This window comes from Hylobates moloch, unplaced genomic scaffold (genome assembly GCF_009828535.3).
Source record: "Hylobates moloch isolate HMO894 unplaced genomic scaffold, HMol_V3 SCAFFOLD_6, whole genome shotgun sequence".
NCBI lineage: Eukaryota > Metazoa > Chordata > Mammalia > Primates > Hylobatidae > Hylobates > Hylobates moloch.
The window spans coordinates 24,213,131-24,235,669 of NW_026652281.1; positions in this window are offsets into that span (position 1 = coordinate 24,213,131).

Consider the following 22,539-nt stretch of genomic DNA (forward strand, 5'->3'; position numbering starts at 1 on the left):
TTAGCGTAATGTCCTCTAACTTCATCCATGTTATTGCAAATGGCAAGATTTCTTTCTCTTTTTTTTTTTTAAGATAAGATCTCACATTGTCACTCAGGCTGGAGGGCAGTGGTGGGATCACAGGTCACTGCATCCTTGACCTCCTGGGCTGAAGTAATCGTCCCACCTCAGCCTCCGTGGTAGCTGGGACTACAGGCACATGCCACTGCACCCAGGTAATTTTCTTGCTTTTTTTTTTTTTTTTTTGTAGAGACAGGGTTTTGTTATGTTGTCCAGGCTGGTCTTGAACTCTCAGGCTCAAGGGATCTGAGTACCTTGGCCTCCCAAAGTGCTGGAATTATAGTCATGAGCCACCATGTCCAGCCAGATATCCTTCATTTTTAAGGCTCAATAATAATATTTAATTGTGTGTGTATTCGTCCATTCTCACACTGCTATAAAGAATACTACCTGAGACTAGGAATTATAAAGGAAAGAGGTTTAATTGACTCACAGTTCCACTGGCTTAATGGGAAGCATGACCAGGAGGCTTCAGGAAACTTATAATCACGGCAGAAGTAGAAGGGGAAACAGGCACCTTCTTCACAAGGCTGCAGGAGGGAGTGTGTGCAAGTGCGAAGGAGGAACTGTCAAACACTTATAAAACCATCAGCTCTCGCTGGGCGCGGTGGCTCACGCTTGTAATCCCAGCACTTTGGGAGGCCGAGGCGGGCGGATCACGAGGTCAGGAGATCGAGACCACGGTGAAACACCGTCTCTACCAAAAATACAAAAAATTAGCCGGGCGTGGTGGCGGGCGCCTGTAGTCCCAGCTACTCGGAGAGGCTGAGGCAGGAGAATGGCGTGAACCCGGGAGGCGGAGGTTGCAGTGAGCCGAGATCGCGCCACTGCACTCCAGCCTGGGTGACAGAGCAAGACTCCGTCTCAAAAAAAAAAACTGTTGTATTGACCATCAGCTCTCATGAGAACTCACTCACTATCATGAGAACGGCATGGGGAAAACCACCACCACAATCCAATCACCTTCCACCAGGTCCCTCCTTTGAGGTGGAGATTACGGGGATTACAATTCGAGATGAGATTTGGGTGGGGACACACAGTCAAACCTTATCAGTGTGTTGTAGGACACTTAGATTATTTCCTTATTTTGGTTATTGTGAATATTGCTGCAAGGGGGAATGTGGGAGTAGAGCTATCTTTTTGAGATAGTGATTTTATTTACTTTGGATATACGCCCAGAAGAGGGATTGCTAGATCGTATGGTAGTTCTATGTTTAATTTTTTGAGGAAACTCCATACTATTTTCATAGGGCTGTACCAATTTATAGTTTCACCAACAGTAAACAAGTGTTCCGTTTTCTTCACATCTTTCCCAACCCTCGTTATCTTTGACTTTTTGATGATAGCCAACCTAACAGATGTGAGGCAATATCTCACTGTGCTTTTGATTTGCAGTTCCTTGATGATTAGTGCTGTTGGGCATCTCTTCATGTACCTCTTGGTCGTTTGTATGTCTTCTTTGGAAAAATTTCTATTCAGGCCCTTTACCCATTTTTCACTTGGGTTATTTTGTTTGTTTGTTTGTTCATTTGTATGGTATTGAGTTGTAAGAGTTTCTCATATATTTTTGATATTAACCTTTCATTGGACATATAGCGTTCAAATATTTTCTCCCATTCCACAGGATGCCTTTTCATTTTGTTGATTGTTCCTTTCACTGTGCGGAAATTTTTAGTTTGATATAGTTTTACGTGTTTGTTTTTGCTTTTGTTGCCTGTGCTTTGAGTGATAAATAAAAAAAAATTGCCAAGAAAAATTTCAAGGAACAAAAGTTTTCTTCTATTTTTATGGTTTTCTATATGTTTTCTTCTAGTTTTATAGTTTCAGATCTTATGTATAGGTCTTTAATTCATTTTGAGTTAATCTCTGTGTATGATATAAAGTAAGGTTCCAATTTTATTCTTTTGCATATGCATATCCAGTTTTCCCAATGCCATTTATCAAAGAGATCATCCTTTCCCTATTGTATATTCTTGACGCCTTTATCAAAAATTAGTTGACTGTAGTATACGTGTGGGCTTTTTTCTCGGCTCTCTATTCTGTTCTATTGGTCTACTTGTCTGTTTTTAATGCCAATACCATACTGTTTTGATTATTATTGCTTTGTAATATAATTTGAAATCAGAAAATGTGATGCTACTACCTTTGTTCTTCTAACTCAAGATTGCTTTGTTTATTCAGGGTCTTTAGTGGTTTCACACATATTTTAGGATTTCTTTTCTATTTCTGTGAAAAATACCATGGGAATTTTGACAGAGGTTGCATTGAATCTGTAAAGCATTTTAGGTAGCATGGACATTTTAGCAATATTAATTATCCCAATCAATGAGCACAAGATATCTTTCCATTTATTTTTATCTTCTTCAAGTTCTTTTGTTAATGCTTTATTATTTTAGTTTACAGATCTTTCTCCTCCTTGGTTAACTTTATTCCTAAGTACTTTATTCTTTTTGATGCTGTTGTAAATGGGACTCTTCTATTTTTTTTAGTTTTAAATTAAAAACATTTAAAATTAACACATAGTGGTATGCATTTTGGGGTAAAGTGTGAGGTTTTGATACATGTGTAGATTGTGTAATTATCAAATCAGGATATTTAGCATATCCATCATTTCATGCATTTATCATTTCTTTGTGGTGAGCTTTTACAATTCTCTCTTCTAGTTATCTTGAAATATTCAATATTGTTAACTATAGCACCCTACTGTGCAATAGAATAGTAGGACTTATTTCTCCTAACTGTAAGTTTGTACCTGTTAACCAACCTCCCTATCCCTACTCCTACCTACCCTCCTTAGCCTCTCATAGTCACTGTTCTACACTCTGTTTCTGTGAGATCAACTTCTTTGGACTCCACATATGAATGAGATCATGTGGTTTTTGTCTTTTTGTGTCTGGCTCATTTTTCTTAGCTTAATGTCCTCTAGATTCATCCATTTTGCCAGAAAATATCAAGGTTTTATTCTTTTCTTATGGCTGATTTAGTATTCCATTGAATTATATATATACACACGCACACACACTATATATATATACACACTATATATAATATAATACTATATATAAGAAATGTAGTATATGTGTTATATACTATATATAGTATAAATAGTGGTATATGTGTTATATATATGGTATACACTATATATGGTATATTGGATTAGGATATATACTATATATATGGTATATAACACGTATACCACATATATATGATATATGTGGTATATAACACATATACCTCATTTTCTTTATCCATTTATCCATTGATGAACACTTAGGTTGTTTTCATATCTTGGCTGTTGTGAATATTGCTGCAATAAACATGGAGTGCAGCTATCTCTTTGGCATATCGATTTCAATTCCTTTGTATATATACCCTGCAGTGGGATTGCTGGGTGATATGGTAGCTCAATTTTCAATATTTTGAGAAACCTCAATACTGTCTTCCCTAATGGCTGTACTAATTTATGTTCCCATCAACAGTATATCAGTATTCCCCTTTCTCCACATCCATGCCAACATTTGTTTTTTTTTTGTCTTTTTGATTATAGCTGTTCCAATGGTGGTGAGGAGATATTTCATTATGGTTTTCACTTGCATTTCCCTGATGATTAATTATGTCAAACATTTTTTTATATATCTGTTGGCCATTTGTATGTCTTCTTTGGGGAAATATCTATTCAAGTCTTCTGCCCATTAACAAAAAATCAAATTGTTAATTTTTTTTTTCTACTGAGTTGAGTTCTTTTTATACTCAATATTAACACCTTGTTAAATGCATAGTTTGCAAATATTTTCTCCCAGTCTCCATTTTGTAGGTTGTCTCTTCACATTGTTTTGTTTGTTTGTTTGTTGTTGTTTAGTTTTTTGGTTGGTGTAATTCCATTTGTCTATTTTTGCTTTTGTTGTCTGTGCTTTTGGGGTTTTATCCAAAAAATCTTTGTCCAGACCAGTGTCATGAAGCATTTCTCTTATGTTTTCTTTTAGTGGTTTGATTGTTTTGAGTCTTAACATTTAAGTTTTTAATCTATTTTGAGTTTATTTTTGTCAGTTGTGAGAGATAGGGGTCCAGCATCATTCTTCTCCATGTTGATATCCAGTTTTCCCAGCACCATTTATTGAAGAGACTGTGCTTTCTCTAATGTGTGTTCCTGGCGTCTTTGTTGAAAATGAGTTGGCAGTAAATACGTGGATTTGTTTCTGAGCTCTCTGTTCTGCTCCTTTTGGTCTATGTGTCTGTTTTTATGCCAGTATCATGCAGTTTGGGTTACTATATGGCTTTGTAGTGTAGTATATTTTGAAGTAAGAAAGTGTGATACCTCCAGCTTTGTTCTTTTTGCTCAGGATTGCATTAGCTATTTGGGAGTGTTTTGTGATTCTGTATGCATTTTAAGATTGTTTTTTCTATTTCTGTGAAGAAGTTATTGGCATTTTGGTAGAGATTGCATTGAATCTGCAGATTGCTTTGGATAGCGTGAACATCTTAAACAATATTAGTTCTTCCAACCCATGAACATAGGATATCTTTTCATTAATAAAACATTCATCAATGTTTTATAGTTTTCATTGTAGCAATCTTTTACCTTCTGAGTTAAATGTATTTCTAGGTATTTTATTTTTTGTAAGTATTGTAAATGGGATTGCTTTCTTGATTTTTTTTGTCAGGTAATTTGCTGTTGGTGTATAGAAATGTTACTGATTATTGTATACTGATTTTGTATTCTGCAACTTTACTAAATTTATGTATTGATCCTAACAGTTATTTTGGTGGAGTCTTTAGGATATTCTGCATTTAAGATAATTTCATCTACAAACATAGAACAATTTGGCTTCCTTTTTTCCAATGTGGATGTCATTTATTTTTTTTCTCTTGCCAAATTGCTGTGGCTAGGTCTTGCAATACTATGTTGAATAAAAGCAGTGAAAGTGGACATCCTCATCTTGTTTTAGATCTTGGAGAAAAAGCTTTCAACTTTTCCCCATTCAGTATGGTGTTAGGTGTGATTTTGACATATATGGTCTTTACTGTGTTGGGGTATATTTTATTTATACCTAACATATTCAAAGTTCTTATCATGAAGACATGGTGAATTTTATCAAATGCCTTTTTAGCATCTACTAAAATGAACATATGGTTTTCGTCTTTGATTCTGTTAATGTGACATGTCACATGTATTGATTTGCATGTGTTGGACTTTTTTTTGCATCCCTGGAATTAATTCCACTTGATCACAGTGATCTTTTTAATGTGCAATTGGCTAGTATTTTGTTAAGGATTCTGCATCTGCGTTCATCAGGGATACTGGCCTGTAGTTTTTCTTTTCATGGCGTGCCCTTGTCTGGTTTTGGCATCAGGATGATGCTGGCCTTGTAAAATGAGTTTGGAAGAATTCCTCTTAAATTTTCTGGAACAATTTGAAAAAAAAAAAGTGACAAATTCTTTAAATGTCTGATAGAATTCAGCAGGGAAATCATCAATTCTTGTGCTTTGATGGGAGACTTTTTATTACTAATTCAATCTTGTTAGTCATTATTGGCCTGTTCCTGTGTTCTCTTTATTCATGATTCAATTTTGGTAGGCTGTATGTATCCAAGAATTTATCCATTTCTTCTAGGCTTTCCAATTTGTTGGTGTCTAGTTGTTCATAGTAGTCTCTTATGATCCTTTCTATTTCTGTGGTATTAGTTGTAATATCTCCTTTTTCATTTCCGATTTTATTTATAGGGGCTCTCTCTCTCTGTTAGTTATTGTAGCTAAAAGTTTGCCAATTTTGTTTATCATTTCCAAAAACTAATTCTGTTGATTTTTTGTATTTTTAAAGTCTCCATTTTGTTTATGTCTGCTATCATCGATATTATTTCTTTCCTTCTACTAATTTTGAATTTAGTTTGTTCTTGATTTCCTAATTCCTTAAGGTGCAATGTTAGGTTGTTTATTTGAGATATTTCTTTTTTTCTTTTCTCTCTCTCTTTCTTTCTCTCTCTCTCTTTCTTTTTTTCTTTTTGGCAGGGTCTCACTCTCATTGCCCAGGCTAGAGTGCAGTAGCACAATCTTGGCTCACTGCAGCCTTGACTTCCTGGGCTCAGGTGATCCTCCTACTTCCGTCTCCTAAGTAGCTGGGACTACAGGTGCATGCCACTATGCCTGGCTAATTTTTTGTATTTTTAGCAGAGTCAGGGTTTCACTATATTGCCCAGGCTGGTCTCAAACTCCTGGGCTTGCACTCAAGCAATCCACCTGCCTATGCCTCCCAAAGTGGTGGGATTACCGGTGTGATCCACTACTCCTGGCTCTTTCCTCTTTTCTGATGTAAATATTTGTTGCTACAAACTTTCCTGGGAGAACTGCTTTGCTGTATTGCATAGGTTTTGATATATTGTGTTTCCATTTCATTTGTCTAAAGAAATTTTTAAATTTTTCCTTTAATTTTTTCATTGGCCCGTTGGTTGTTTAGGAACATGCTGCATGTATGTTTAATGTTTCTGAGGTTTCTCCTGTTATTGATCTCTAGCTTTATTCCAGTAGGCAGAAAAGATATGTTGTAAAATTTTGATGTTCTTAAATTTGTTGAGACTTGTTGTGTGGCCTAACATTTAGAGAATATTCCATGTGCAGTTGAGAAGAAGGTGTATTCTGTAGCTGTTGGAAGGAATGTTCTGTAAATGTTCATTAGGTCCATTTGGTCTACAGTACAGTTTAAATCCGATGTTTCTTTGCTGATATTTAATCTGGGTAATCTGTTTATTGCTAAAACTAGGGTGAGGAAGACCCCTACTATTATTGTATTGCTGTCTGTCTCTCCCTTTAGATCTATTAATATTTGCATATATATTTAGGTGCTCCAATGTTGGGTACATATATATTTACAGGTGTTATCTGCCCTTGCAGAATTGAGCTTCTAATTATATAATGACCTTTATTTTTAGTTTTTGATTTAACATCTCTTTTATTTAAGTATAGCTACTCCTGCTTCCTTTTGGTTTCTGTTTGCTCGAACTATCTTTTCCAGTTTTTCACTCAGTCTATGTCTGTTCTTCCAAGTGAGGTAAGTCTCTTGAAGGCAGCATATTGTTGAGTCTTGTTTTTACTTTGGTGTTGTTCATTCAACTACTCTGTCTTTTGATTGGATAACTTAGTCCATTTACATTCAAGATAATTTTTGAAAGATAAAGACTCACTACTGCCATTTCATTAATTGTTTTCCAGTTATTCTGTAGATCTTTTGTTCTTTTATTCCTCTTTTCCTGTCTTCCTTTGTGGTTGATAAATTTTCTGTAGTGGTATATTTTGATTGCTTGCTTTTTTAAATTATTATACTTTAAGTTCTAGGGTACATGTGTACAACATGCAGGTTTGTTACATATGTATACATGTGCCATGTTGGTGTGCTGTACCCATTAACTCGTCACTTACATTCGGTGTTTCTCCTAATGCTATCCCTCCCTCAGCCCCAAACCCCACGTCAGGCCCCAGTGTGTGATGTTGCCCAACCTATGTCCAAAAGTTCTCATTGTTCAAGTCCCCCTATGAGTGAGAACATGTGGTGTTTGGTTTTCTGTCCTTGTGATAGTTTGCTCAGAATGATGGTTTCCACCTTCATCCATGTCCCTACAAAGAACATGAACTCATCATTTTTTATGGCTGCATAGTATTCCATGGTGTATATGTGCCACATTTTCTTAATCCAGTCTATCATTGTTGGACATTTGGGTTGGTTCCACGTCTTTGCTATTGTGAATAGTGCCACAATAAACATATGTGTGCATGTGTATTTATAGCAGCATGATTTATAATCCTTTGGGTATATACCCAGTAATGGGATCACTGGGTCAAATGGTATTTCTATTTCTAGATCCTTGAGGAATTGCCACACTGTCTTCCACAATGATTGAACTAGTTTACAGTCCCACTAACAGTGTAAAAGTGTTCCTATTTCTTCACATCCTCTCCAGCACCTGTTGTTTCCTGCCTTTTTAATGATCACCATTCTAACTGGTGTGAGATGGTATCTCATTGTGATTTTGATTTGCATTTCTCTGATGGCCAGTGATGATAAGCATTTTTTCATGTGTCTTTTGGCTGCATAAATGTCTTCTTTTGAGAAGTGTCTGTTCATATCCTTCACCCACTTTTCGATGGGATTGTTTGATTTTTTTCTTGTAAATTTGTTTGAGTTCTTTGTCGATTCTAGATAGTAGCCCTTTGTCAGATGGGTAGACTGCAAAAATTTTCTCCCATTCTGTGAGTTGCCTGTTCACTCTGATAGCAGTTTCTTTTGCTGTGTGGGAGCTCTTTAGTTTAATTAGATCCCATTTTTGTATTTTGGCTTCTGTTGCCATTGCTTTAGGTGTTTTAGTCATGAAGTCCTTGCCCATGCCTATGTCCTGAATGGTATTGCCTAGGTTTTCTTCTAGGGTCTTTATGGTTTTAGGTCTAACATTTAAGTCTTTAATCCATCTTGAATTAATTTTTGTATAAGGTGTAAGGAAGGGATCCAGTTTCAGCTTTCTACACAAGGCTAGCCAGTTTTCCCAGCACCATTTATTAAATAGGGAATCCTTTCCCCATTTCTTGTTTTTGTCAGGTTTGTCAAAGATAAGATGGCTGTAGATGTGTAGTATTATTTCTGAGGGCTCTGTTCTGTTCCGTTGGTCTATGTCTCTGTTTTGGTACCAGTACCATGCTGTTTCGGTTACTGTAGCCTTGTAGTATAGTTTGAAGTCAGATAGCATGATGCCTCCAGCTTTGTTCCTTTTGCTTAGGATTGTCTCAGCAATGGGGACTGTTTTTTAATTCTATATGAACTTTAAAGTAGTTTTTTCCAATACTATGAAGAAAGTCATTGGTAGCTTGATGGGGATGGCATTGAATCTATAAATTATCTTGGGCAGTATGGCCATTTTCATGATATTGATTTTTCCTATTCGTGAGCATGGAATGTTCTTCCATTTGTTTGTGTCCTCTTTTATTTCATTGAGCAGTGGTTTGTAGTTCTCCTTGAAGAGGGCCTTCACATCCCTTGTAAGTTGGATTCCTAGGTATTTTATTCTCTTTGAAGCAATTGTGAATGGGAGTTCACTCATGATTTGGCTCTCTGTTTGTCTATTATTGGTGTATAGGAATGCTTGTGATTTTTGCACATTGATTTTGTATCCTGAGACTTTGCTGAAGTTGCTTATCAGCTTAAGGAGAATTTGGGCTGAGTTGATGGGGTTTTCTAAATATACAATCTTATCATCTACAAACAGGGACAATTTGATTTCCTCTTTTCCTAATAAAATACCCTTTATTTCTTTCTCCTGCCTGATTACCCTGACCAGAACTTCCAACACTATGTTGAATAGGAGTGGTGAAAGAGGGCATCCCTGTCTTGTGCCAGTTTTCAGAGGGAATGCTTCCAGTTTTTGCCCATTCAGTATAATATTGGCTGTGGGCTTGTCATAAATAGCTCTTATTATTTTGAGATATGTTCCATCAATACCTAGTTTATTGAGAGTTTTTAGCATGAAGCATTGTTGAATTTTGTCAAAGGTTTTTCTCCATCTATTGAGATAATCATGTGGTTTTTGCCTTTGGTTCTGTTCATATGATGGATTACGTTTATTGATTTGCGTATGTTGAACCAGCTTTGCATCCCAGGGATGAAGCCCACTTGATCATGGTGGATAAGCTTTCTGATGTGCTGGTGGATTCAGTTTGTCAGGATTTTATTGAGGATTTTTGCATCGATGTTCATCAGGGATGTTGGTCTAAAATTCTCTTTTTTTGTTGTTGTATCTCTGCCAGGCTTTGGTATCAGGAGGATGCTGGCCTCATAAAATGAGTTAGGGAGGATTCCCTCTTTTTGTATCGATTGGAATAGTTTCAGAAGGAATGGTAGCAGCTCCTCTTTGTATCTCTGGTAGAATTCGGCTATGTATCCATCTGGTCCTGGACTTTTTTTGGTTGGTAGGCTATTAATTATTGCCTCAATTTCAGAGCCTGTTAGTGATATCTTCAGGGATTCAACTTCTTCCTGGTTTAGTCTTGGGAGGGTGTATGTGTCCAGGAATTTATCAATTTCTTCTAGATTTTCTGGTTTATTTGCACAGAGGTGTTTATAGTATTCTCTGATGGTAATTTGTATTTCTGTGGGATTGGTGGCCATATCCCCTTTATCATTTTTGATGTATCAATTTTGTCGATCTCTTCAAAAAACCACCTCCTGGATTCATTGATGTTTTGAAGGGCTTTTTGTGTCTCTGTCTCCTTCAGTTCTGCTGCAATCTTAGTTATTTTTTGCCCTCTACTAGCTTTTGAATGTGTTTGCTCTTGCTTCTCTAGTTATTTTAATTATGATGTTAGAGTGTCAATTTTAGATCTTTCCTGCTTTCTCTTGTGGGCATTTAGTGCTATAAATTTCCCTCTATACACTGCTTTAAATGTATCCCAGATATTCTGGTATGTTGTGTCTTTGTTCTCATTGGTTTCAAAGAACTTTTTTTTTTTTTTTTTGAGATGGAGTCTCGCTCTGTCACCCAGGCTGGAGTGCAGTGGCACAATCTCGGCTCACTGCAAGCTCCGCCTCCCGGGTTCATGGCATTCTCCTGCCTCAGCCTCTCCAAGTAGCTGGGACTACAGGCACCTGCCAGCACGCCCGGCTAATTTTTTGTATTTTTATTAGAGACGGGGTTTCATCGTGGTCTCGATCTCCTGACCTCGTGATCCACGTGCCTCGGCCTCCCAAAGTGCTGGGATTACAAGTGTGAGCCACCGTGCCTGGCCTCAAAGAACATTTTTATTTCTGCCTTCATTTCATTGTGTACCCAGTAGTCATTCAGGAGCAGGTTGTTGAGTTTCCATGTAGTTGAGCGGTTTTGAGTGAGTTTCTTAATCCTGAGTTCTAATTTGATTGCACTGTGGTCTGAAAGACAGTTTGTAATAATTTCTGCTCTTTTACATTTGGTAAGGAGTGCTTTACTTCCAACTATGTGGTCAATTTTGGAAAAAGTGTGATGTGATGCTGAGAAGAATGTATATTCTGTTGATTTGGGGTGGAGAGTTCTGTAGAAGTCTATTAGATATGCTTGGTGCAGAGCTGCATTTAAGTCCTGGATATCGTTGTTAACTTTCTGTCTCATTGATCTGTCCAATGTTGACAGTGGGGTGTTAAAGTCTCCCATTTTTATTGTGTGGGAGTCCAAGTCTCTGTGGATCTCTAAGGACTTGCTTTATGAAGCTGGATGCTCCTGTACTGGGTGTATATATATTTAGGATAGTTAGCTCTTCTTGTTGACTTGATCCCTTTACCATTATGTAATGGCCTTCTTTGTCTCTTTTGATCTTTGTTGGTTTAACGTCTGTTTTATCAGAGACTAGGATTGCAACCCCTCCTTTTTTTTTGTTTTCCATTTGCTTGGTAGATCTTCCTTCTTCCCTTTATTTTGAGCCTATGTGTGTCTCTGCACTTGAGATGGGTCTCTTGAATACAACACACTGAGGGGTCTTGACTTTTATCCAATTTGCCAGTCTGTGTCTTTTAATTGGAGCATTTAGCCCATTTATATTTAAGGTTAATACTGTTATATGTGAATTTGATCCTGTCATTTTGATGTTAGCTGGTTGTTTTGCTCATTAGTTCATGCGGTTTCTTCTTAGCATCAATGGTCTTTACCATTTGGCATGTTTTTGCAGTGGCTGGTACTGGTTGTTCCTTTCCATGTTTAGTGCTTCCTTCAGGAGTTGTAAGGCAGGCCTGGTGGTGACAAAATCCCTCAGCATTTGCTTGTCTGTAAAGGATTTTATTTCTCCTTCACTTATGAAGCTTAATTTGGCTGGATATGAAATTCTGGGTTGAAAATTCTTTTCTTTAAGAATGTTGAATACTGGCCTCCACTCTCTTTTGGCTTGTATAGTTTCTGCTGAGACATCCGCTGTTAGTGTGATGGACTTCCCTTTGTGGGTAACCCGACCTTTCTCTCTGGCTGCTCTTAACATTTTTTCCTTCATTTCAACCTTGGTGAATCTGACAATTACGTGCCTTGGGGTTACTCTTCTCGAGGAGTATCTTTGTGGCGTTCTCTGTATTTCCTGAATTTGAATGTTGGCCTGCCTGGCTAGGTTAAGGAATTTCTCCTGGATAATATCCTGAAGAGTGTTTTCCAACTTGGTTCCATTCTCCCCATCACTTTCAGGTACACCAATCAGACATAGATTTGGTCTTTTCACATAGTCCCATATTTCTTGGATGCTTTGTTCGTTTCTTTTAACTCTTTTTTTCTGTAAACTTGTCTTCTCGCTTCATTTCATTCATTTGATCTTCATTCACTGATACCCTTTCTTCCACTTGATTGAATCAGCTGCTGAACCTTGTGCATGCATCACGTAGTTCTTGTGCCATGGTTTTCAGCTCCATCCGGTCATTTAAGGTCTTCTCTATGCTGTTTATTCAGTTAGCCATTCATCTAATCTTTTTTCAAGGTTTTTAGTTTCTTTGTGATGGGTTCAAATATCATCCTTTAGCTTGGAGAAATTTGTTATTACTCATCTTTTGAAGCCTACTTCTGTCAACTTATCAAAGTCATTCTCCGTCCAGGTTTGTTCTGTTGCTAGTGAGGAGCTGTGTTCCTTTGGAGGAGAAGAGGCATTCTGATTTTTAGAATTTTCAGCTTTTCTCCTCTGGTCTCTCCCCATCTTTGTGGTTTTACCTACCTTTGGTCTTTGATGATGGTGACCTACAGATGGGGTTTTTGTGTGGATGTCCTTTTTATTGATGTTGATGCTATTCCTTTCTCTTTGTTAGTTTTCCTTCTAACAGTTAGGACCCTCAGCTGCAGGTCTGTTCGAGTTTGCTGGAGGTCCACTCCAGACCCTGTTTTCCTGTGTATCATCAGCAGGGGCTGCAGAACAGCAAATATTGCAGAACAGAAAATGTTGCTACCTGATCCTTCCTCTGGAAGTTTTGTCTCAGAGGGACACTTGGCTGTATGAGGTATTAGTAGGCCCCTATTAGGAGGTGTCTCACAGTTAGTGTACTCGGGGGTCAGGGACACACTTGAGGAGGCAGTCTGTTCATTCTCAGATCTCAAACTCTGTGCTGGGAGAAACACTACCCTCCTCAAAGCTGTCAAACCAGGTTGTTTAAGTCTGAAGAAGTTTCTGCTGCCCTTTGTTTAGCCATGCCCTGCCCTCAGAGGTGGAGTCTACAGAGGCAGGCAGGCCTTCTTGAGCTGCGGTGGGCTCCACCCACTTTTAGCTTCCTGGCTGCTTTGTTTACCTAGTCAAGCCTCAGCAATGGTGGATCCCCCGCCCCCAGCCTCACTGCCGCCTTGCAGTTGGATCTCGGACTGCTGTTCTAGCAGTGAGCTAGGCTTCATGGGTATGGGACCCTCTGAGCCAGGCACGGGATATAATCTCCTGGTGTGCCATTTGCTAAGACCATTGGAAAAGCACAATATTAGGGTGGGAGTGTCCCAATTTTCCCATCTGTCACGGCTTCCCTTGGCTAGGAAAGGGAATTCCCTGACTCGTTGTGCTTCCTGGGTGAGGCGATGCCCCACCTTGCTTTGGCTCACAGTCACATGGGCTGCACCCACTGTCCACAAGTCCCAGTGAGATGAGCCCAGCACCTCAGTTGGAAACGCAGAAATCACCCGTCTTCTGCATCAATCACGCTGGGAGCTGTACACTGGGGCTCTTTCTATTCTGCCATTTTGGAGGGCAGATCTCCTTGCTTTTTTTGTATACCTACTATAGGTTTTTACTTTGTATTTATCATGAGGCTTACAAAAAACATCTTATAGTCATAACAGGTTATTTTAAGCTGATGATAACTTGATTGAAAAAACAAAGACTTCACAATACTCTGCACTTTTCTTTGACTCTCCCATTTGAAAGTTTTGATTTTATAATTTATATATTTTTACATTGAATATCTCTTAACGTTAGTTATTATTTTCATAGTTTCACTTTTTAACCTTCATACAGTAAATGTGATTTGCATACTGCCATTACATTATTAGAATATTCAGAATTTGACGATGTACTTAATTTTATTAGTGAGTTATATACTTTCATATGTTTTTGTGTTACTCATTAGACTTCTTTTCTTTTACCTTAAATAACTCTCCTTAAAATTTTCTGTAAGACAGATTTGGTGGTGATGAATACCCTCAGCTTTTGTTTGTCTGGAAAATCTTTCTTCCTCATTTCTGAGAAACAGATTTGCTGAATACAGTACTCTTAGTTGGCAGGATTTTTTTATTTGAGCACTTTGAATACATCATCCCACTCTCTCTTGGTCATTAGATTTCTGCTGAGAAGTCTGGTGTTAGATATATTGGGACTTCTCTATATGTTGTTTGCTTCTTTTCTGTTGCTGCTTGCAGGATCCTCTCTTTGTCTTTGGCCTTTGACTGTTTGATTACAATATATCATTGGGCATTGTTATTTGAATTTAATCTGAGCAGGGAGCCTTGGCCTTCTTGTACCTGGATATTTACATCTTTTTCCAGGTTTGAAAAAATTCAATTATTGTTTCTTTAAATGAGTTTTCTCTCATTTTCTCTTTTTCTACTGTCTCTGGAATAGCACTGAGCTATAAATTTGCTCTTTTGATGTTATCCCCTAAATCTGATAAGCTTTCTTTTTTCCTTTTCATTCTTTTTCCATTTTTTTCTCTTTCACTGTTTATGTTTAAGTAACTGGTCTTCAGGTTCACATATTCTTTCCTCTTATTGATCGATTCTCTTGAGGCTTTTTATTGCACTTCTTATTTTATTCATTGTGTATTTTAGCTCCAGTATTTCTATTTATTTATTTTTTATTACTTAAATCTCTGTTAAATTTCTCTGATAAGTTTCTGAATTATTTATCTGTATTTTCCTGAAGTTTGTTGAGTGATAAGGGCTCTGTGTCCTCACCCAAATATCGTGTTGAATTATGATCTTCAGTGTTGGAGGAGGGGCCTAGTGGGAGGTGATTGAATCATAGGGACAGATTTCTCCCTTGCTGTTCTTGTGATAGTGAGTTCTCATAATATTTGATTGTTTAAAAGCATATAGCACTTCCCCTTTTGCTCTCTCTCTCCTGCTACCATGTGAAAATAGTGCTTGCTTCCTCTTTGCTCTTTTACCATGATACCCGAGGCCTCCCCACCCATGCTTCCTATACAGCCTGCAGAACTGTGAGTCAGTTTAACTTCTTTTCTCTATAAATTACTCAGTCTCAGGTAGTTCTTTATAGCAATGTTAGAATTAACTAATACACTGAGCTTCCTTAAAAACGCTGTTTATAATTCATCAGGCAGTTCTTTCATCTCCACTCTTTAGTGTCGTTCACTGGCACTTTATTTTGTCTTTTTGGTATTTTCATGTTTCCCTTGGTTTTTGTGGCTGTGCACCAATGTCTGCACATTGATACAGGTATTTAATCCAGTCCTCACAGCCTGATTTTGTTTTTTCAGTAGCGAGCCTGTCCATAGATTAAGGGCAGATTGACTGGTGAGGACCCTAAGCTCTCTGCTTAGGGTGGGTTAATTGGTGAGGACTCTAAGCCCCAGTCCCACTGCTTTAGCTGTTGCAGTGCTAGGGAGCACCCTAAACTCAGGACCACTGTGGCTGAAATCCTTTGGCTCCTGAGGTTGACACAAGTGCTAGGTCCCATTCAAAGCTCACAGCTGCCAATACCAGCACAGACTGGGGTGTACCAGAGGTCTGTGGCTGATGTGGCCTGCCTACTACTGAGGTTTATTTAGGGCCTGAGGCCCATATAGTCAGCAGCTAGTGAAGGTGGCCAGGTCTTGAGTCCATCATACTGGGCCTGCAGGTTCCTGTTTGGTACCAGATTCAATTGAGAGGCCCCGCTCACAGATACCTGCCTGGTGTCAGGGGTTCCAGGGTTCTAACCAGTGCTGGATTTTACTGCAAGTCCAGTACAGGGTTGCAAGGCAAAGTCTTATGCTTACTTTCTTCTCTTTCTGCCAAATAAATGTTGTCTTTCTCTGTGCTGTGCTACTTGGGGTTCTGGAAAGGGCAACATAGGCAATCCCATGGCCATTGAGGCTAATGCAAATTGGTCATACCCGAGGCCCAGTGCCACTGATAGCAGTGCAGCACTGGGGCATGCCTAAGGCCTGTGTGTGCCGTGCCTTGCCTGCTACTGAGATTTGTTTAGAGCCCAAGGCCACTACAGTAGGCCAGCAGTGAGTTTAGTCTATCATGCTGAGTTTAGTCCGTATTGACTGGAACACAAGTCCATTCCACTGGGGCTGCAGTTTCCTGTCTAGTGCTAGGGTGGTTCTAGAGGTTCTGTCCGTGGATGCCAGCCTGATGTCAGGGGCCAAGAGGTTCTGTCTGGTGCTAGTCTTCTGGCTGGCCTAGTACTGTTCTGCAAGGCAAAGTTTTATGCTCATTTCCCTCCTCTTCCCCCAAATGGACAATGTCTCTGCACTGTGGTACGTAGGGTTAGGGGAGGGGTAGCATAGGTAATATTAAACTGTTCTTTCTATCATCTTTAATGTGTCTTGTCTTATTATTATGCTAAAACTAAGTACTGGTATACAAGGCGATCTCTTACCTTGTTTCCTGAGCTCCTGTGAAGGCTTTTTCATGTGTGGATAGTTGTGTACATTGATATTTTTGTGGGGGGATGATCCTGGAGTGTTCTACTCTGACATCATGCTGAGTTTAGTTCTGGGGTTGTTTTCTTAATTTCTTTTTTGAAAAGTTTGTTTCAGAGTATGGAGCCTAGAAACGCTATTGATTTTTATAGGTTGATTTTATAGCCTGCAAATTTACTGATTTATTTATTAGTTTTTAGGGCTTTTTTGGTGGAATTACTATGGTTTTCTATAAATAAGATCATGTCATCTGCAAACAGACAATATTACTTCTTTCTTTCCAATTGAACACCTTTTTTTTTTCTTGCCTAGTTGAGAAATCTCACAATTTCTCACAAATAAAGTATACCCCCATTAATTCATCAAGTCACAGTCATTCTGGAGAAAGGCTGTTTACTTATTTTTCTACAAGAGGAAATGGTGATTATTTATACCTTTGCATTTGACCAGTTGCTCTCAAAGCCCTCAAGTCTCTGGGGAGAGGAAGAAACCTTGCTTGGACTATAATCGCACTGTCTACTTTACAAGTGTGAAAATAGTGCTATTAATTTTAGCAGCACTTTAAAAAACAAAAACAAAAACCTCTCACTTTGCTCCCTGCTGTCCCTGCTCTCAGTCCTTCTACACCTTTTTGACAGCTCAGCTGTGTGATTTTCTGATCTTTTCTACAAGGATATTTCAAAAGAGATAAGTGGTAGGAATCAATGCACATCATCTTAATTACCAAATACAGTTTATTTTTATTGTAAGCCATTTATCTCTCAATGGCCATAAGACAAATGCTCTGTCCTTGTGCTAAGAATATGCCTGCTTTTCTAAAATGATGCAGAAACATTTGTCGGATAATTCTAACATCCCCAAACTGGCTTTTCTATCCAAGATATTCCGAACTATGAGAAAAATTGCCTCAAATTTTTAGTTTAATATGTAGACCCTACTTATTTTAAAATATCTGCTGTATATCTTCTTTCTTTTGTATTGCTTTTCTGTAAATCACAGATGGTTATGGTGTTAGTTGTGCAAGGTCAGAATTCTCCTCAGGCAGGTTTTGTAATTATATTTTCAATGTGTTTGTGTGTGTGTGTGTGTATATATATATATATATATGTATATATATAATTTATATATATGATTTAAATTGCATTGTAGAATAATAAAAAATAAAGACATACAAAACATGTATAGATACAGATACACATACCATAGGGTCAGACCTTTTTAAGAACATATGAGTCTCTGTTGACTTGATAAATCATGAACAGGGGCTCTAGGGACATTTTAGGGGGCTAGAGGTTTACATAAACATCCAAACATCTAGTCACCTAAGATGAAAATCTAGGGGCATCATAGCACTTTGTTAGGGCCATTTCCACTTTCCATATCTCAAATTCTACTTATATTATGTGACTTCTTATTTACTGTCTCTTAACCAGCTTCTGGTCTGGTAATCCTCATATCCATCATATCAGCCAGATGACCTCTGTAAACACAAGTCAGGCATTGTCAATTCCCTGTAAAATTCATCCATAACTCCCAATTTTTCACCGGATAAAGGTGAACAAGCCCTGGGTTTAGGCTCCACTCTGCCTCATCAGCTGCATCTTTTGACAAGACCATCGTGAAGCTCCACAAATTAGTATCCACAATGGGATATTTGTAACCTCCAGGTCTGAGTGGATGCTCTCCTTTCTGCCTGGAACACTTCTCTCCAGCAATCCTGCCAGGCTGGCTCCCACTCATTCATTAATGCCCAGCTTAGGGATTACTTCATCTTGATTTCTTTTTCTATTTCCTCACTCCTCAGAGGGGCATAGGTACCCCTGCTCTGTTTTTCCGTAATACTTTGTGCATCTTTCTATCATTGGCTGTCTAGATGAAATTCAGCCCAGAGCTTAGTTTAGGGCTTTGGTCCTAGCCAGAATGCCACCTGAACAGGCAATGCTTCAAGCATTCTCAGCAATTTTTACCTAGGAGAGGAAAGGGCAGCATCAGACAGAGAGGTTAAGAGAGAGCTGAAGGGGCTCAGGACACACTACCCCAAAATATGGCACTTGGAATATTGAAGAAAACAGCAGAAACAAGAATGTCGCTCTCAACTTCCCCAGCCCTTCTCCCCTGAAGCAGGTCATAAAACTTAGGAAGAGTTTTCTGACCTTCCTCTGAAGCAGGTCATGATGCTCATTTGAGAGGTGCTCTTTCTTTACGTGAAGGAAAGGAACATCCTTATATCCTTATATCTGAAGACGGAGGGTCACAGACAAGAATCTGAACAAACGGCCTTGCCAAGATTCCCCTACTTTATTACCATTAGATCATACTCTTATTGCCCTATTGTAGTTTCCATATGACTGTCCGCTCTTTATCAAACCTTGCATAAAAATGTACAGGTTTGTCCATTTCTTTGGGTCTTCATTTGCTATGTCACGTGAAGCTTATTAAATAAATTTGTATGCTTTTCTCTTGTAATCTGTCTTTTGTTATAACATCCTCAGCCATGAACCCAGGACAAATATTTTTCTCCTGTTCAGAGTACATAAGAATGCCAATACTGGCACACATGAGAGAAGCACCAGGGTTTTGCTGAGAGGAAAGTTCTCTGGTAGGAAATAAGCTTTCTAAAGACTGATTTTGCCTATTCTGCAGAGATGTTGAGGTCTCTATCACTTTCTCTTTCACTTGAAAAAATAAGACAGAATTGACATCAAGACATTACTGTCCGTGCACTTTTAGTTTTAAAAAATAGTTTCTTGGCTGAACTAGAGGCTTATGTTAACCTGATTTAAAATAATTTATGGGTGTGTGTCTGTGTGTTTTAAGACTTCAATACCACTAGAGTGTTGACATCTTTGTTTACTCTTGACTCTAGAGCAGCCACCACTGGAGACAAATAAAAATCACATTTTTGTTTCAATAGCTAACCTTCTTTGCCTTCTTTAGCTTCTTGTAAAATGAATTTTGGGCAATGAATATGCTGCAAGGAAAATTTAGTTTTTGTGTTGGATATTACATGTAAATATGACCATGAAAATTAGATTCTTTTGTATATCTTTCACCTAAATATAAATCCCAAGTAATAGACTATAACAGAGGAAAGGGGTCTAGACATCATCTAATCTAATTGCTTGATTTTACAAACAAACATGCTAAAGTTAAGTGAATAAACTCAAAAGCCAGACTACCTGAGTTTTTCATCTGGCATAAGATTGCTGTGTGAACTTGGGAAGATTACTTAACCGCTCTGTGTCTCCTTCCTTTTGGGTAATGGGAATAAAAAGAGTGTCTACTTCTTACGGTTGTTTGGAGAGTTAAGTACAGTTAATAGTAAGTGTTCAATAATTTTTGCTCTTACTGTTGTTGTTTTCTACACCACGTGGCAAATTAACCAAGACTAAAATTCAAGTTTCCTAACTCCTCTCCAAGATTCTTTCCACAACATTTCCCAAATCCACCCAATTTTCCTCCATCTACTGTAGGATTCTATAGGAGTGGTGAAAAGCATTTTTCCTTGCTTTAACCCCATTATTTCTACATCAGGGCAATGTATTAAGTATCATGCATTTTCCGTCTATTTGTTTATCTCTCTAGTCTATTTCTATCTCTCTCTTCAGTTCAATTTATGCCAGCACTACAGAGGTGCCTTAGGCCATTTGAACACTTGCAGGGTACAGTTGGCCTTAAAGTAACCTTAAATTCTGAATTCTTAAAGACTATGTGCAGAAAGACAGCTGAGAACCAGCCCTTAGCACAGGCCTACAGGCTTTGGGACACAAAGGCAAGAGTTCACCACTCTGGCCCAAGGTATTTCCCTCTGCTCTGAACATCCTGGATAGCCTGTACTGAGACCCCAGGTCTCACTGACATCCACACGTCAGACAGGTGCTGCCTGGGACTGGGGCCCTCCAAATCAGGCTCACAACAGCTCTCATGGACATCGGGCCAAATATGGCCCAGGAAAAAACAGGAGTGCTCAGGAACCAAAATGAATTGTGCCAAATGTGGAATATTTGTCTCCAAACTCTGATTACTGTAATCCCTAGTCACCACCTAAAACTCTTTGAATAGACTTGCTGAGTTGTCTGGGTAATCTTATTTATACTTGTTGTCTTGGCATAATTATAAACAGCATCTCCATTCACTCTCAAAAATGTCACCCTATCCAAGATGCAAGGTCACATGTACTCTCCCTAATCATGTATCCTTTATGATATTCAGTAGTCCCCCTTATCTGTGGTTTCACTTTCCAAGGCTTCAGTTACTCATGATCAAGTGTGGCCTGAAAACAGGTGAGTAGAGTATAATAAGATATTTTAAGAGAGAGAAAGAGAGACCATATGCACATAACTTTTATTACTGTATATTGTTATAATTGTTTTATTTTATTATTAGTCATTGCTCATTTCTTACTGTGCCTAATTTGTCAATTAAACTGTATCATAGGCATGTATGAGTAGGAAAAACATAGGAATATGTATGGAGGGTTTGGTGCTATCTGCAGTTGCAGGCATCCTCTGGGGTCTTGGAACCTGTGGACAAGAGATAACTTCTATATATTTTTATATCTTTACTAGTTGGCATGTTTTATGCCATAACTGTTCCCAATTTATATATAAATCCATGTTTTCCCCCTTTGTCCACGTGTTCCTTTGTGAAACGACTCTCCCACCCTCTCAGCCTCTAGGGAACAAATCTCACCGTCCTGGGAAGCTGCTTCTCTGACACACCCACTGCTAGGGTGGTTGGCCTGAGATCTGCCCAGCCCTGTGTCAGGACCCGGCTGTCCTCTCTGAAACCTTAAGTCTTGTCCTGAGTAGATCTCAACAGGCTGCCTACCCACGTCCCTCCAGGAGTGAGGACAGAAGGTGGGAGGGAGCTCATTCATTCCTAGATATTTTTGGCTTCTATTCTTTTCATCAAGTCTGTGTAGTAAGAATTTGGCCTTGTCCAAAAAGAGGTTTTGCTTTTGCCCTCAGTTTCTAGGAGGCAATTTCTGGCACACCTGACAGAAGTGTCTTTGTTTAGGGTAAGAGCTGACCATACCAGAACTCAGGGTGGGGCCGGCCTCACCCAGTCAACATTGGACAGAGCTGGCCATTCCAGAAAGACCAGCCATGTGATTGATGGTGGAGGCTTTGAGTCATGTGGTATTGGTTGGTGTGGGTATCATAGCTTGGGTGAAATTTTCTTGGTCTTTTGTTGTTGTTGTTGGCAATACTTTATGCTTATTGCTACACATTGATGTCCTAATTCCACGAAGAGGGGACAACAGAAGCTTTGTGTTTGTGACCCTCCCAGTCTCTGCCCTCTATATCTCTTTCTTGGGCTGATTTCGACCTGTATCCTTTCCCTGTCATGAAGTGTAACCATAAGCATAACAGTTTTCAGTGAGTTCTTGTGTCCTTCTAATGAATTATTGGAACTGAGAGTCATCTGGGGAAAGCAAAGTCAACTGGCAGGTGGTGCCATAAGGGAGAGCTGTCTTGGATGAGGACTGCATCCTCTAACTGGTGCCGTTGGGCTAATTCCAGGTAGAGTTCCTCTTTATTTACATGGGAGAGGGGAGACAGTTCAGTCCCTTTCCTCTCAGGTGGCTTCTGGCTCCTTTCCTGGGCAGAGTTGTTAGGAGAGAAATGTTAAATCCTCCAATATCAGTGTGATGTGTCACTTCTTGGCCAACAAAGTCAGTCTCATTTCTCAAGTTCAGCCAAACCTGTCCTATACTTCTGTGCCTGGATGGTAAAGACATTTAACCACCTTCACAGTGGGTGCTAGAATTTTTCTTCACAGCATTTAGGAAACACATCGATAAGCCTGTACTAAGATGTTAGAGGAAAGGAGAAGATGACCTGCATAACACAAAGGGAATAATTAATTATTTTCACATCTTA